Source organism: Esox lucius, chromosome 11, assembly GCF_011004845.1.
Source record: "Esox lucius isolate fEsoLuc1 chromosome 11, fEsoLuc1.pri, whole genome shotgun sequence".
NCBI classification, from domain to species: domain Eukaryota; kingdom Metazoa; phylum Chordata; class Actinopteri; order Esociformes; family Esocidae; genus Esox; species Esox lucius.
In genome coordinates, this window is record NC_047579.1 from 7,325,451 (window position 1) to 7,331,889 (window position 6,439).

Consider the following 6,439-nt stretch of genomic DNA (forward strand, 5'->3'; position numbering starts at 1 on the left):
CAATCACAATATCAGATTTCAGTAACACTTTCTGATAAGGGTACATGAACAACCATTAAGGAATACAGTAGTTAACATGGATGAATGATGAACAAAGACATAAACAAACGGTTAATAATGATTACCCTTAATTTATTAATGATTTGCATTAACAGAGTTTAGTGTCATTTGTTCAGACAGAACATGAACTCATGTCGTTAGTGATTATTAATGAATGATTATTCATCACTACTTAAGGGGCCACAAAATAATTAACTAATGGTGAAGTATCAGTTATTAAGGGTTTATAGCTACCCACGTGTCATTAGTTGGAGAAGGTTTAGGTAGGATAATTCATCACTTTACTTAAAGAGACACAAAATAATAACCTAATAAGGAGGTATCCTTTATTTACTCAGTGGGCAAAAAGAGTTTGAACTAATGGTTTGGTGTTAGAATACTAGTGATAGCACATAATCCTCTCTTCAAGAATGACAGGATTGTTTAGGCTATAAAGACAATGTGTAAACAACCACTCTGGAAACATGGACATCATGGAGGAAGAGATGAGTAATGTCTTTTCAGTTGACGTGTAAACAGGCATGTCAAAATAAATAGTCATATTAATCAGTCAATCAAATGTAATTTTGTCAAGCCCTTTTTACATCAGACATTTATTATACAGCAGTAATAATGTACTTGTGTGTAAAACACCTTCATGTTCAACTAGTGTAGTAAAATCTGGTAAAAGGAGTAGACAATTGCAAATTAAATTTAAGGTTAACACGAATATAACAAGGCTGAACAAGCTAGCAAAGTGCAAACCGAAACTAAGAAACACTTCACTGGAACTAGCATACAGCTAACTGGAGCCAGCTCACAGGAACTAGCTAACCCTTACAGTGCAACAACTGCAACGTTCCTCAACAAGAAATGTACAAAATTCTATTATAATAATCCTAGGGATATTGTCAGGAGGGTTGTTTTTGAAAATAAAATGTTCATACTGTACTGTAACAAATTAGTTTTTTTCAAATGAAGGCACCACCATCATGTCATTTTGCATTCAACAATAGTTTTTATAAAATTACTATGCTTTCCCAACTCTCTACATACAGGCAAGATTCGAAATGTCCAGTGCACTTTTGTATATTACCGACCTGGAAAACAGGATAAATTATTAGAAATAAAACATTGCTTTTCCTTCAAGAGTTACGAGAACGCGCACGTGTTTGTTTGGATCGAATAGGCTTTGTGCATCAGCGTAGTAATGAACTTCCGCTTTTGTCTAGAAATCGGCATTGCAGTTTCCGGTTTACTTACTAATACTCATCAGCATTAGTAAACACCTAAACTCACAAAAAGATGAGTGATGATGTTGTACGAAAAAAAATAATGTGACTCATTTAAGTTTCAAGGTACACGTGGGGCATCATTTTAATCAGGAGAATGTCCTCTTTTGAATAAAATATGGCTAGCGCCATTCAATGACTTCAAACGCTAGACTAGAAATAGTCAGAAAAGGGGATTTTTTTATATATTTCCACATAACGCAGGTTTAAGCGCAATTAATACCATATAGGACCAGATGTTTACTTCCTATGCCAGTTGTTATTTTTCGTTGTGAAATGAGGTTACAGTAGTAAAATAAAAGAGGAGACCTGTTTTGGTGCTTTTTTGAGGCTATGGAATTTTAAGCTTCATTCAGGTTTGAAGAGGCTGAACGAAGGTTTGTTTCAATTCACTTGCTATGGGGACGCGCTAGCGTTCCAGCTCAGCCAGCGTTCTTTTGCCGTTTTTGAGGCTAGGGTGAATTTTTATGCATTCTATTGTCCTGCCTAATACTACACTAAAAAGGAACACGTCGCTAACTAGCTTAGCCGATAGCCGGCCGGCACACCACAGTAAACTACTTACCCTCGTAGTTGTGCAGATAACTCCATACATAGAGTTTGAATCCCTTGTTCCGCTTGCTTGTTGGAGCAGGGGACCAGGTATCAACAATTTGATGGACACCACTAATGCTTATTTTAGGCAGGTCTTGGAGACATCTACTAAAAACTGAAATTTTGGGCGACGCGGGTGATCGCCTTAAGTAAACCGGAAAATTATATGCCGACATCTGTTCGTCATCAAGTTCATCAAGTTCGTCCACACGCTTGTGCACAGAGCCTATTCAGTCCCAACGCAACCCGATCGTGTCTCTCTGCCCTCTCCTGGCCAATAGTGATGTACAGTTCGCGAACAACTCGTTCGTTTTGAACAAATCTTTTTAGTGACTCTGGACTTGCAAGTCCTTTATTCTAGTGAACCGTTCAATTGTATCGTATTGAACGTTTGATTACTAGACCATGATCACTTGCTCTATACCTGGTCCTCCAGCTCAGTTCTCTGATTAACTTCTATATGTATTCGCAGAGAAAATAGATCAAGACAGGAACATCACAGGGACATGTTTATAACTGATAACTGAATGCAGACTATAATAATTTATATAGTTAGTTGATTACTGATCCCTTGAAAAAGAGATGAAAACAAGCACGGAGCCGCTGCCTTTGCCTGAGTAAAAAGACTTGTGAACGACTGAGTTTTATCGTTAAATTGAACGGTTATTTCGTTCATTTGAGCGGCTGCCAGCGGAGTTCTACCCCGACCGCTGGCTTCCAGCTCAGTAGCCTACTCTCTGTCCAACAGCTGTTGGTTTGACGTTCTCAAAGAAAAGTTGATCTAGAAAGTAGCATTGTAAATACATGTTTGCAACAGATACATGGATGCATAGCCTACATTAAATAATGTACTATTTGAAACGGTATTACGATGATGAGCATTAATTGGCTCATCATCATATTTGTTAATATGATGTTAATATAATTATATTAACAATTTGGATTATGTATATTATCTCTTGAATAATGTATAATACTTAGCCTATTCATACAAACACCTATAGCTACATGAATGTATGTCCTTCATCAACATTAAACAATTACAGCACACTCTGTTCTGGCAAAAAACGGCATGAGTTTAAGCCCTATGTGAACATGAGCAACTGAGACTACACACTGTTAGTTATTGCATTTGTAAATCATTAATACTTTAAGGGATATCATTATTAACTGTTTGTTCATGTCATTGTTCATCATTCATTCATGTTAACTACTGTATTTGTCAATGGTGGTTAATGTAACCTTATCTTAAAGTATTACCCACACTTCATACTGACTACTTAACCCTCAGTCTGATGTGTTGATGGTCTTATTAACATGAGGGTGTGAAAACACCCACCACCTCTGACTCCACCCCTTACTCCACCTGTTTGGTTCTGTGTTATTTTAATGGGGGATTTGTACAGAGTACCTTACTCATTGTCTTTGGGGATTACTATTAATGATATGATGGTGTGGATATTGTTATTAGTAGTATCGTATACATTATCATGTGATGACAGTGAGTTACCCCAGAGGACCAGAACCTAACGCCAAGACCTGTAAAATGATTGTTCATGATCCAATAAATGGTTAACCTAATACATGGTGTTTTCAGGTGGACCTCTCTAGTAGTGAGTAAATCTATCATGTGATTGTAAATATTCTTGATTAAACACCACTGATGATGTAACCTGTAAATTAGAGTCATTAATCAATAGAATAAATCACCACACTGATCTGTAAAACCTTCTCATTTAGAAATAATTTATCTGGTTGTTATTGTTTATCACTGGTGTTTGTAAACATTGATGTCTGTAGAATATTTATTTATTTAATTGTTGAAAAAACATTCCTGCTTCTATAAATTAATTACAGTGTCCCAGATTTGACACATTCTTCTGTTCCTCTGTTCATTTCAAACTCTGCTCTCCTATCTTTGTCTCCCACTCCTCCCCCTCTACTCCTCCTCTCTCCTTCTCCTTGTCTCCCCATCTCCTCTCTTTTTCCTCCTCTCCTGTCTGCCTCCCATCCTCTCCGGTTGCATTCCACCTCTCCTCTCTTCCTATTCTCCATACTCCTTTTCTCTCCCCATCTCTGTCTCACCTCTACTGTAACACAACAGAACCCACAGGTCTCAAGGACCTTCAGAACAGTTTAGCTGACACTCAAGTTGTTGCTCACAGGTCCAACCGCACAATGTACCTTACACAGCATGTTCACATTTGTGTTACATGTTGAATCTATGGAAAATGTATAAAAGGTAATCCTGTATAAACTTGTGCTAAAGCGTGTCCGGTTTCACTTTGTAACATATAGAGCTCAGATCAACTATTTTGCAGAACTATAAATGAACTAAGCAGCTTTCTAAACCACCAGTGTCTCATTCTAGAATGTAACCAAAACATTTAAAACTATTTTTAGAGGCTACTTCAGTCTTCAAATTAATATATTCAGTTGTATGTAATCAAACATTTTAATACTGAAACAAAATACAATTACATTGTATTTCAGTCTCCGCAAATGGTCTTGGAAAAAAGTACCTTTACATAATCAGACTAAACTGCTTTTTCAACATGTAGGTGAAACAAATACACTTTTGTTTTCTATATCTGTGCTTGAACCGCTTGAACCAAGCATTTTATATTAAATTAAATCACATGGACTCTGAGATAAAGTTTGAACTCTTCTTCCTCCATTAGTACACTCAACGGAATGATGTCATACCCAAACATGACACCTAGCGTTGAGCCGTGTCAAACCAGGATGTCCCCAAACTGACCAATGGCAAACATCAGAGGGTGTAACTTAATATTCAGGAATCCACATTTTAACTGACCTATGGTGAACCTCAGTGGGTGTCATTTAATATTCAGGAACCCCCATATTAAGATTTTAATTAATTGTAATTTTATGTTACTTGCTTTTAAAACTGAATAAAGAAGTGATTTGGGAGAAGTCATTTTTGTTATTTAGTTGCTTAATAATTCTGCCCATCAATTGTTGCCTAATAATTGTGCACCCTTATATATTCCCCTGAAAAAGATCAAAACACATTCAGGTTTGAGGTTCAATTATATTTTGGATTAACATAAAGCATTGTGATTGCTCAACAATAAAATAAATCTTCAGAAATACGATGTGCCTAATAACTGTGCATGCAGTATACACTTGTAACAAAGCATACATATATCAATAATCTTAAATAATCTTCTACATAAAACACAAAAATACAATAAAATTAAAACAACAGAAAATAACTAAACTTTCTTTTATCAAAGCTGTAGCACAGCTAGCAATGTCAGATTATTGCTCAATCTGATAATGAAATACCATCTAGGGGACATTAAATTAATTTCAAAGTGATTAAACTGTAAAAAGTCTTGATATACAGGTGCTGGTCATAAAATGATTATAACTGACAACTAAGGAAAATCCCAAATTCAGTATCTCAGAAAATTTGAATATTACTTAAGACCAATACAAAAAAATGATTTTTAGAAATGTTGGCGAACTGAAAAGTGTGAACATGAAAAGTATGAGCATGTAACAGCACTCAATACTTAGTGGGGGCTCCTTTTGCCTGAATTTCTGCAACAATGCGGCGTGGCATGGAGTCGATCAGTCTGTGGCACTGCTCAGGTGTTATGAGAGCCCAGGTTGCTCTGATAGTGGCCTTCAGCTCTTCTGCATTGTTGGGTCTGGCGTATCGCATCTTCCTCTTCACAATACCCCATATATTTTCTATAGGGTTAAGGTCAGGCGAGTTTGCTTGGCCAAGTAACAGGGATACTATGGTCCTTAAACCAGGTACTGGTAGCTTTGGCACTGTGTGCAGGTGCCAAGTCCTGTAGTAAAATGAAATCTATATCTCCATAAAGTTGGTCAGCAGCAGGAAGCATGAAGTGCTCTAAATCTTCCTGGTAGACGGCTGCGTTGACCTTGGACCTCAGAAAACACAGTGGACCAACACCAGCAGATGACATGGCACACCAAACCATCACTGACTGTGGAAACTTTACACTGGACTTCAAGCAACGTGGATTCTATGTCTCTCCTCTCTTCCTCCAGACTCTGGGACCTTGATTTCCAAAGGAAATGCAAAATGTACTTTCATCAGAGAACATAACTTTGGATCACTCAGCAGCAGTCCAGTCCTTTTTGACTTTAGCCCAGACAAGACGCTTCTGAAGCTGTGTCTTGTTCAAGAGTGGCTTGACACAAGGAATGCGACAGCTGAAACCCATGTCTTGCATACGTCTGTGTGTGATGGTTCTTGAATCACTGACTCCAGCTGCAGTCCACTCTTTGTGAATCTCCCCCACATATTTGAATGGGTTTTGTTTCACAATCCTCTCCTGGGTGCGGTTATCCCTATTGCTTGTACACCTTTTTTCTACCACATCTTTTCCTTCCCTTCACCTCTCTATTAATGTGCTTGGACACAGAGCTCTGTGAACAGCCAGCCTCTTTAGCTATGACCTTTTGTGTCTTGCCCTCCTTGTGCAAGGTGTCAATGGTCGTCTTTTGGACAT

At 37.6% G+C, this 6,439-nt stretch overlaps 1 protein-coding gene across 1 annotated transcript in view; it reads left to right on the forward strand.

Moving 5' to 3' along the window:
* The window catches only part of LOC109615482 (zinc finger protein 501-like), a 1,152,720-nt gene that overhangs the window by 321,787 nt on the left and 824,494 nt on the right, over positions 1-6,439 (forward strand). The gene's annotated exons all lie outside the window — the stretch shown is intronic.